This window comes from Magnolia sinica, chromosome 12, assembly GCF_029962835.1.
Source record: "Magnolia sinica isolate HGM2019 chromosome 12, MsV1, whole genome shotgun sequence".
Lineage (NCBI taxonomy): Eukaryota > Viridiplantae > Streptophyta > Magnoliopsida > Magnoliales > Magnoliaceae > Magnolia > Magnolia sinica.
In genome coordinates, this window is record NC_080584.1 from 43,359,661 (window position 1) to 43,371,080 (window position 11,420).

Here is an 11,420-nt window from a genome sequence, read left to right on the forward strand (position 1 = left end):
ATATCGGATACTTAACTAGAATACCGATGTAATATAAGAATCTATTAATGCGGTCATTGATGATCATTTGAATACACTTGTCTTAAGTTCAGAAGATGATGAGGTTCTTCTAATTGATAAACTAGACTCTTCATCTAATCAAAATAACACTGAACTACGAACAAATAAAGATCATCCTACTAATCAAATCCTTGGAAATCTCCTCACTGGTTACGCACTCGTAAATAATTAGAAAATATGTGTAACTACGTGTGCTTTACATCTTAGATGGAACCGGCTAATGTAAAAGAAGTCATTACTGATGAAAACTAGGTTGTAGTTATGTAAGAAGAGCTCAATCGGTTTATGAGAAATGATGTTTGGTATTTAGTTTCAAGACCAAATGATAAACATATTTTGGAATAAAATGGATTTTAAAGAATAAGTTTGATGAATTTGGTAACATAATTAGAAACGAGGCTAGGCTAGTTGTACAAGGATACACCCAAATTGAAGGTATTGATTGTGATGAAACCTTTGCCCCAGTAGCTCGTCTTGAATCAATCAAACTGTTTATATCCATTGCGTGTTTTAAAAAATTCAAAATATATCAAATGGATGTTAAGAGTACATTTTTAAACAGTGATTTGCATGAAAAAGTATACGTTGAACAACCAAAGGGTTTTAAAGACCCTAAGCATGCTAATCATGTTTATCGCCTAAAAAAGACACTTTATGGCTTAAAACAGGCTCCCAGGGCATGATACGAGAAATTTACTAAATTCTTATTAAGTCATGAGTTTGTTATGGAGAGTGTAGATAAAACATTATTTGTTAAGAAAAATAATGACCATATTTTAATAGTGCAAATCTATGTTGATGACATTATCTATGGATCTACCTGTGCTAACATGACTGTTGAGTTTGCAGATCTTATGAAGTCAAAATTCAAAATGACGATGGTTGGAGAACTAAATTATTTTCTAAGGTTGTAAGTTAAACAACTTCATATGGATTCTTCATCTCTCAAACCAAATATGCTCTAAACTTAGTTAAAAGGTTCGGATTTGAGAGTGAAAATTTTTTTGATACTCCAATGAGTATCACTCTGAAACTCTCTAAGAATTCAAAAGGTAAGAGTGTAGATCCTAAGTTATATCGCAATATGATAGGAAGTTTACTTTATTTAACTACAAGTCGACCTGATATTGCTTTTAGCGTTGGAATTTGTGCCAGATATCAATCGGATCCTAAAGAGTCCCACTTGATTGTTGTTAAGCGAATTTTGTAATATGTTAGCCTCTGGTATCCACATGATACTAGTGTGTAATTAGCTGGTTACATGGATGTTATTGGGCTGGTAACATTGATGATCGTAAAGCGACTAGCGGTGGTTGTTTTTATGTAGGGAACTGTCTAGTTTCTTGGGTAAGTAACAAACAAAGTTCCATATTACTCTCCACTACTGAGGCTGAATATATTGTTGCAGGTAATGCATGCACTCAGCTAGTATGGATGAAGAGAATGCTACGCGATTATGGAATTACACAAAAATCTATAATGTTATATTATGATAACTCAAGTACAATTAATATTTTTAAAAATCCTATTCAGCATTCACTAACTAAGCACATTGACATTAGGTATCATTATATTCGTGAATTGGTGGAAGAAACGATAATTTTATTAGAATATATTCAGACTGAGAATCAACCAGCTGACATATTCACAAAACCACTCGACAAAAATTGATTTGCAAAATTAAAATTTGATCTTGGTATATGCAATATTAACTGATGATTTGTGCTCATTTGCATCATAATGTATCTATATATTATTTTACATTTTTTTTAAATTTAAATATATGCAAAATTGTTCATTTTCAGTGTTACACAACTAGTCGAGTACACACTCAACTGGTCGTGAACACGACCAGTCGTGAAACTCATGAAATGGGTTTTTATTTGGGAAAAGTGTCACTTTTTTCATTTCTTTCTTCTTCTCCATCAAGCCCAACCACGACTGGTCAACCCATATCTGGATAACTCTTCGATTGGTGATTCATTTTTTATTTCCTTGTGAATTTAAGTTTTTTGATCATCCTTAATCTTGATTTTGCTTCTTATTTCAAGATTTATGGTGGTTTGTAAGGTTTTTTCTTTAAATTTTGATTTGCTGGGAATCCTTTCATTTCTTTTTGCAATCCTTTGTTTCTTTGTTTTCTTGTTGCAATGGAAGGAAGAAATAGGAAGAGAACCACCCGTGGTCCCTCTTCATCCCATTCCATACCCATTATCGTGCGTCACCTTTGGCCTCCTGAAGAGGATCCCGAGTATGTGCGGGATTTCCATCTTAAAAATGTTATTGTTGAGCATGTTGTCATTGTTGATCATTTTGAGCACTTCAACATTGTCCCTCTCCTTCAAGCGTAGGTTGGTAAAACATACTATCTTAGGGCGGTCCTGCATACTGATCCATTTTGTAGGCCATGTACACCTACATTACTAAGTTCTCTCTAGAAGATTTGACATTTACTGTGTCAACTAGAGAAGGTCCAATTAAGGTAGACCATCATTTAATTTTAGCAATCATGAATATACCTGTTGTTGATGACGACGACATACTCATATCCACTTTGCAATCTAGACCTTTAGAAAGTGCTAAACAATTGATTACGAGAGTTCTTTGTAATATGAATGCAGAATGGAACGGCGGTACTGTGCTCAGTTTCAAATATATGTTACCCAAATATACGGTCTTACATCGGATTTTTATTTCGAATGTCTATCCTCGCTCAGGTAACAAGACTAAGCTGACCTCTTTTATGGTATGCATTATGCATTTAGTTGTATCTGGCATCCATATCTATCTTCCTTATATTATTTGTCATCATATTATTCAGTTTCGTCTCCATCCTGGTCATAGCGATATTCCATTCACTTATCTTATGACTGCCTTAGCTAATCATGCTTTGATAGCTATGCCTGTTAGAGAAGGTTCTATTAATCTTCATCCATTTAACAATTCTAATATCAACAAGATGAACCTAGACTTAGCACTTGGTCAAGTTGATGGGAATAGTGGAGGAGATGAAGAAGCTGAAGAAGCTGATGCTTTACCCCAAGAAGACGTTAATATGGATGATTTATTTGATGAACTTGAATAAGATTCTGAGGCTGACCTTGATTATCAGCCTTCTAATTTTGATGAGAGGTTGCATCATCTTATGGAATAGGTGGCCTAGATTCGTGTAACCCAGGATTCTCAATTTGCTTATATGCATAAATATATGAGGCACATTAATAAGGGTTTACATTAAATTGATCCATCTATTACTGCTCCCTCATCAAGATTTGATTAGTTTTGTTTTGATTTAATGGTATATGTAATAACTTTATTCTAACTCTTTTCCCTATGACTAATTGGATAATTATTTTTTTAACTCTTATCTATTCAGTTCAAATTCTTTGTTTATTTGATTTGGATGAGTAGTTATTAATTCTACATGCTCTCTTATTCTCTTCATTTATCCTTATTCTCTTCCTTTGTCATGTTGTGACAAAAAGGGTGAGACATTGTAATATTGAATGATATGTGGATATGATATGATGAAATGTGGCTAATATTTTTTTTTTTTATTTATTTTTTACAGAGAGTAGTGGATTAAGGGGCAGAGTTAATTATTGTGCATGATATCTATTATGGATCATATCATACATGTATATGCATGTTAGTGCAACATGTTTGTGCAATGTGTTGTTTGAAAATCTATTGCATATTGTAATTTTGGTTTTATCACAATTTTGATAAAGGGGGAGATTGAAAGTGTTATGTTGATAAACCCTAAGTATTGTCAAATTTTTGTGTGACAAACCAATTCAAGTTTGTATCTTGATTTGTATTAAACCTGTGCATCTGTTCACATTGAATTTTCGATGTTCGTTTTGTTTGTGCTGAATCTATCTTGCCAATATCTACGACGAACTTACCAAGATCTTTAAACTGGAAGAAAGTGAAGACTTTCATATATTGAGTGAAGACAGAATTTTAAAGAACATTACAGTTCAAGATCTGGAACTAGAAAAGTCGAAAAACTCAAAACCTAGTTGAAGATTATGTTTGGTATGTCAAGTTCAAGCTTTGAAGATCGCAAGAATTAAAGCTACTAAAGTGATCGATAGATTAAGTGTTCATATGTTCTATCTCACAAGTAAGGTATGAATGACCTAGATTGACCTTAGATCATGATTAGATCATTTCATACTTTTAGTCGGTCATTTTGGTCATTTTATATGTGTAAAAATCTATTCTTTCGACTAGCCCTAGTACTAGCTCGACCAGTCCTAGTATTTCCTCAACCAGTTCAGGATTTGTTATGAATTTTTAAAATTTTTTTGTTGATCTATGACCAGTCCTAGAAACTGCTTGATCAGTTATGTGAATAGTGCTCAACCAGTCATGTAGTGCTCGACTCATTTTCTAGCGAGTAATCTGTACTCACATGACTAGTCGTGTGGTATCTACAACTAGTCGAGCAGGCCACTCGACCAGTCATAGGACCCACAAGGCCAGTCATGCAGCTAAAAAATCTTATCGTGCCAGAATTTTTGGAAATATGTTTGAATAAGGCCAGTCGTGCGAACCGTTTTTCACTTATAAATAGTGCTCCAGAGTTTTCTATTCAATTCTTATCATTCTGAAGTAATCACTCTGAGATAATTTTGAGTATATTCTAAGTTATTTTGTGCATATTTAAGATTCTTTAAAGTAACTCTTGTTTTTTATTTTGATTTTCTATTCCATTCTCATTTTGAAAAGGGATATTTGATTTAGTCTTCCTTAAGATCAAAATCAATACAAAGCTCTTGCTGATTTAATTGAAAATCATCTAAACTTAGAACCCTATACACTTGTGAGTCTGAACGTTGAACATATACGTCGTCATCAAGTTGGTTTTACTGGGTTGCTTCAGAATCGTCATACAGATAAGTTTTTACATTTTTTTTGTAATTCAATTCATTTCTGGTTTGTGAGATTGTTCCAAAAAATCTCTATTTTGGTTTTTTCTATGGTGATTCAGAAAATCTCAGAGCGAGGGTTTTTTGAATTGTGTAAGCCCATCTAAAGACAAATTTGTGAAGGTTTTAGGTGAACCTTGAAAAACATATATTAGTGAACACTAATATCCTGAGGGAGTGGATATTAGGATTGGAGTAGTTGTGTGGCTGTTTATTAACAGTTGGTGTACACACAAGCGAACCACTATAATTCTCTATGTTTGGTGGATGTGTGATTTATTTCTTTATTTTTTATGGTTTATGATTGTGCGATGTATTTGTGGGTGTGAATGTTGTAATCTTTATATTTCAACATTGTGTGGTAAATATTATAATAGATTAATTTCTTTTTCTTTCATATCCTCTTGAGTTTGAGTTTTTGATACTCACCCACCTTCTAGTAAGGTTGTCCTGTTATAAACCATTAGTTTTTTGTGTTATGTTGTCTTTAGAACCAAGTTTGTATCAACCTCTTAATACTTAAATTTTGAGATTGTTATTTCCATTTATTATTTACATTCTTTTTGGCTATCTGTTGTTTATATTCCGCTTATTAATTTTTATTTGGCATAGTCCTATTCACCCCAACCACCACCCCCCGTAGGACATATAACTCGGCCTTTTTAGCCTTCTCTGACCCGTCGAACCCACCTTCGATTAGTGCTTGGTAAGTGCTTCATTTTTTATTTTCTTCCATATTTGGGTTCCCATTTGTATATCTTGCTAGATTTTGGTATAGATTTGAGGTTTTCTCTTGATTTACAAAGGAGTTTTGCTCAAAATCTGATTTGCTCGAAACCCTATCTTTCATTGTTGTTTTTCTTGCTTTGTATCTTTCAATGGAAGGTCACACGAAGAAGAAAGCTACTCAAGCTTCCTCTTCTTGGTCTACACCTCTTAGGGTGAGAATCCTTCGACCTCCTGAGGAAGACCCCAAATATGTGCGGGATTTTCATACTCGAGAGATCATTATTGAACGGACCATCAATTTAAATCACTTGGTTTAGTTTTAACTTCTTCCCATCCTAGTGGCTGTAGGTTGGGAAAACATTTTGAATTAGGGCAGACTCGCATATCGCTCCATTGCACAAGGTATTTTTTCTTGTATGAGCGACGTATCACTTGAAAATTTGACTTTCTCAATTACCTTTTGAGAAGGCATTTTTCAAGTTGACAAGTACGTAATTTCAAGTTTGCTAGACATAAATGTGAATGATGATGGTATACCCACACTAACTTTAGCTGATTGATTGAATGAATTGGAAAGACGTTTAGTAACTCGTAAATTATGTAACATGGACTTGGAATGAAATGATGGAAATATGCTTTGGGCTAATCAAATGTTGCCCAAATACAGGGTCCTGCATCACATTTTTATTGCAAATGTCTATCCACACTTTGGAAACAAAGCCGAGCTTACTTCATTCATGGTTCGTATTTTGCATTCCGTTGTGTCTGGTATTCCCATCTATCTTTCATCTTTGATATGCTACATTTTTATTCAATTTCATCTTCACCCGGGCCACTGATATATTCACTTTACCTATTTGATGACCACCTTAGCCGTGCACTGTAATATGGTCATGCCTCTGGGTGATGCTCCTATTTCAGTTCTCCCCTTTAACAACTCAAACATAAACAAGATGAATCTTAAGCTGAACCCAGGCCAAATGGATGTGGGAGCAGAGGAAGTTGGTGAAGAAGATGCATTGCCAACCAAGACCATGATGGAAGATATATTTTATGAACTTAATTCCGACGATGTCGAAGTTGATCCTGATTTTTAGGCACCTCAGTTTGATGAGCATCTTCGCTCTTTAGAAGAGAAGGTGGATGGCTTGAAAGTTTCTCAAGACAATCTAAATGAGAGTCGAATATCATCCATGAAATATATGTGAAAATACTTTTATCACATTACCAGAGGTCTCCATCAGAGTCCTTCTATTCCACCTCCATCTTCTTTTGGATCAGATTAGTGATTTTTTCTTTACATTTTGGACATGTATAACTTGGATTATGACTTTATATTTTGTTGGACTTGTATGACTACTTGATATTTTAATGCTTAACTTTATGACACATTTTATCCTATCTTCATATTAAACTCTACTTGCTTTACATTTTTTTTTTACTCTTATTCTACTGCTGTTATCATAATCACATCTATGGTTGTTTACTATTAATATCTTCCTTTGTCAAGTTGTGACAAAAAGGAGGAGAATTTTGTAGGCTTTGTGGTTATGGAAGTTTAATTGGTGTAGTATGGTATAGAGGAGTGCATTTTTTTTGGGATATATGTATATTTGTTAATACAAGTACTCTACAATAAGTCACCAAGCTCAAACTGAGGGGAGTAGATTGAGGGGGAGTTTCTTTATGAAGACGAATTGTGAACTTGTGCACTATGAATGTATAGGTTGATCTTTCAAGTTGGTTTTTGTCCCAAATTTGACAAAGGGGGAGATTGTAAGTGCTGTATTGTATATTTAGCACCCTTAGTTATCAAATTTTGTTGTGACAAACCACTTTGGATTGATGGACATGTAATGTGATGGAAAGTTCACCTTCAAGTGAAGATATGATACATTCAAGTTATGGAGTATTGCTTCAAGTTCAAGTACGGCATCAAATTTAAGATCAAGTCAAAGTGCTAACTTATGTGCAAGTTCTAAACCTAGTTCATGTGCTACTTCAAGTCTATATGTCAGCTCAAAGGCACTACATGTTCAAGATCAAGTTCAAGAACTTCAAATGTTCAAGATTAAGTTTAAGAATTTCAAGTGTACAAGATTATGCTTCAAGAACTTCAAATACAAGATCAATTGGAAGAACATAAAGTTACATGGTTCAACGTTCAACTTTCATGTATATATAACCCTAGAAAGACCTTAAGATTAGGTCATTCATATTGCATATTCTATATGGGTTAATATACTTATTATAGGCTTTGGTTCAACTAGTCCAGGCTCTAGGTCGACCAGTACAGGATTTGCCTCGACCAGTCAAGGAAATAACTTAAAATTTCAGAATTTTCTGGTAGGGTCACAACTAGTCGAGCACCCTTCTTGACCAGTCGTGGGAGTAGTGCTCAACTAGTCGAACATGGCTCGACTTAAACTCTGACAACTATTTTGAGTTCCACTCGACTAGTTGAGGGTTGGTTTTATCTAATCGCGCCAAAATTTTTGAAATTTGGTTGTTCTCAGGACCAGTCTAGGGAGACCTTAGACCAGTTGAAGGAACCATTTTTCTGCCTATAAATAGAGGTCTTTTCTTTGAGTTTTTCATTCATTCCAAGCTAAATCAAGCCACCATTCTTAGAGTTAAGTCCCCGTGATTATGAAGCTATTGTACGGTAATTTAAGATTCTTTTATAGCTTTTTTTATTTATAATTTCTTGATCTCTTGCTACGATTTTATAAAAAGAAATTCTGATCTATCCCTTTGAGATCCAAGAAATTGAATCAAAGTAGCCTAAGGTTAAATTAATTTAAAATTCAATTAGACCTAGAACCCTTTCATTTGTGTGATTGAACATTAAACATCTTCGTCTTCAAAGAAGCGGTTCTATCGGGCTACATCGAAGAAGAATCTTCAGATAAGTATTTTATATTTTCTGTATTTGGTTTGTAAGATTTGCCAAAAGATCTCTATTTTTGGTTTTGACTGAGATCAGCATGAAAATCTCAGCGTGGGGTTTTTTATTGTGTAAGCCCAATTGAAAAACACAATTGTAAAGGTTTTAAGGTGAACCTTGGAAAACCTTCTTTCTTAGTTAAAGCCAATATCATGTGGGTTGTGATATTAGGAGTAGAGTAGTTGTGGCTATTTGCGAATAGTTGGTGTACACACCGAACTACTATAATTCTTAGAGTTGTGGTGGATGTTGTATGTGATGTATATGTGTTAAATGCTTGTATCTCTTTCATGTACATGTAGTGAATGTTGTAATAGTTAGATTTCTTTCTATTGGTTCTTGCTTTGGTTTGAGTTTTTTATCCTCACTAAGTTCAAGAAATCAGGTTTTCCTACCATAAACCTTGGTTTTTAGTGTAAGGTTGTCCTTTGAACTACATTTGTATCAACCTCTCAATACTATTGCAATTGAGATTGTTATTTATTTTAGTTATCTATTTTTATATTCCGCATTTTATTTTTATTTAGCATAGTCCTATTCACCCCCATTTAAAATTGAGAGCTTGTCCTTTTTAGAGGCGATTTCAAGATTTTTCCAAGTCAGTGCGAAAGGAGGTGTTACACAACTATAAATATGAGTCCCTAGGACATTCCTGGGGTTCGTCTTGGGTTTGGAGGAATGAAGCACAAGGGTGGAGAAACGTCGCCAAACATTTTTCATCTTTTCTTCCTTAGTTTTTCATGCTTTCTTTTAGGGTTTTATATCCAATCATGTCTATGGTTGGCTAAACCTCTTAGTTAGGGCTAAGAGGTGAAGCTTGTAGCATGATGGGTTATTTCTATTACTTTGATTCATGATTATGACGAACCTTCATGAATTCTAATTTGATATTTAAGGAATACTTTCAGTTTTTAATGGTTTATTGTAACTCAAATTATAATATATCTGTAATAGCTTTGAGTATCTTCTTTTCCTGATTTTGTGATTGTGAGATTGGTAAATCCTGTTATTGGCCATCATCCCATGGGCATGGTTTGGTGACGGAATCCCTTCCAATTATCATAATTTTCCTCCATTGAGATTTAGGTCAAGGAAAGTTCAAATTGATCTTAATTGTATATCTTCCAATTGGATAGGACAGGACTCTAATTCCAACTGTATGACATGAATCAAGTAAGAGGGCTTCCTGATCATTACAAGTGGATCCTTAGAAACCCTAGTTCCCCCCTTTGAATTCTTAGTTTTAATCACTTTAATTACAATGACTCTATCAATCACTTCAAAATTGGTTTTACATCTTCTCCCAGTTCTACTTCTAGTTAATTTCAGAAACGTACAAGATTAGTCCCTGTGGATTCGACCTCGGTCTTACCGAGCTTATTACTACATCGCGACCTTACACTTGGGGTTGTGAACAAGTTTTTGGCGTCGTTGCCAGGGATTGACGGTTGCGTTTTTTGAATTTGATTAGTTTTGGAATTAGGTTAATATTAGGATTTATTAACTTTCTATTTTTGGGTTAAGATTTTTTTCTATGTATATATATATATATATATATAGAGAGAGAGAGAGAGAGAAACTAACCTGCTTTCTATTTCTAAGATTAGAAGCTAATTGTTTTCTTTCTATTTCTAGGATTAGAAACTTTCCTATTTTTTTTCTAGAAACTAATTTGTTTCTTTTTCTATTTTGCAGGATCTTAACATAGAACTTCTAATTTCGTAACTTCTTTCCTAATTCTCCCTCTTCCTATTTCTAGATTTCTCATTGCTTTAAGTTTCTTTCTTTTTAGGGCTAGGTTAGAATTTGAACTTGAGGGCTGAGAGTGTTTCATGCCCAAGTGGGTCTATGATAACACTTTACGTCTGTTAAGTGAAGGAGGATTAGTTGAGAGGTTATCTAATCCATCACAAGGTTAGACACAAATTAAGATCCTTGGAGTCTATTGAAGTTATAACTACCAATCAACTAGAAAATCAACTAGCAAGGCAACCTCCGGTTGTGAAAGCTCAGGATGAGAATGAGGTGCATCATGCACCCCTGCCTAGTACTCTACGAGATTATTTACAACCGGCGAGGGTGAGCACACCTTCATGCATGATTTTTTTAGAAAATATGGGACATATAGACATTAAGCCGGAGTGATCCATCTCCTTCCACAATTCCATGGGCTTGAATATGAAAATTCATATTTTCACTTGAAAGAGTTTGATGAGATCATAACCACTTTATTTTTCCTAAGGTGTCTAATGACATGGTCAGGTTGAAACTCTTTCCCTTTTCTTTGAAACAGAAAGCTAAGACGTGGTTGCATTCACTATGTTTGCAATCTATTGGCACATGGAATGACATGATAAGGGAGTTCATAAAGAAAATTTCCCCACACCAGAAAACGAACACCCTCAGAAAATCAATCATGAACTTCGCCCAAAAAGAAGATGAAACATTCTTCCAATATTGGGAGCGGTTCAAGGATCTTATCAGTTCATGCCCTCAACACGGTTTTGAAACGTGGCATATTACACACTTTTTCTATATGGACTGACATTTTTCATGCACTAATTGGTCGAGACAATGTGCAATGGGGAATTTATGAATAAAAATGTCAATGATGTGTGGAATTATTTGGACAGACTTGCTGAAAATGCAAAATCACGGGACACCTCTCCAAAATCGAGCACCACTTCTATGCCCACTCAATCAAAGGAGAGGGATAAAATATACCTTCTGAAAGAGGATGATGATAT

At 34.5% G+C, this 11,420-nt stretch overlaps 1 non-coding gene across 1 annotated transcript; it reads right to left on the bottom strand.

The window, feature by feature from the left end:
* Positions 1-11,071: 11,071 nt before the first annotated feature.
* LOC131222219 (small nucleolar RNA R71) lies at positions 11,072-11,178 on the bottom strand. The gene has a single exon (XR_009159927.1). It is a non-coding gene; the product is annotated as a small nucleolar RNA R71 (small nucleolar RNA).
* Positions 11,179-11,420: the final 242 nt, after the last annotated feature.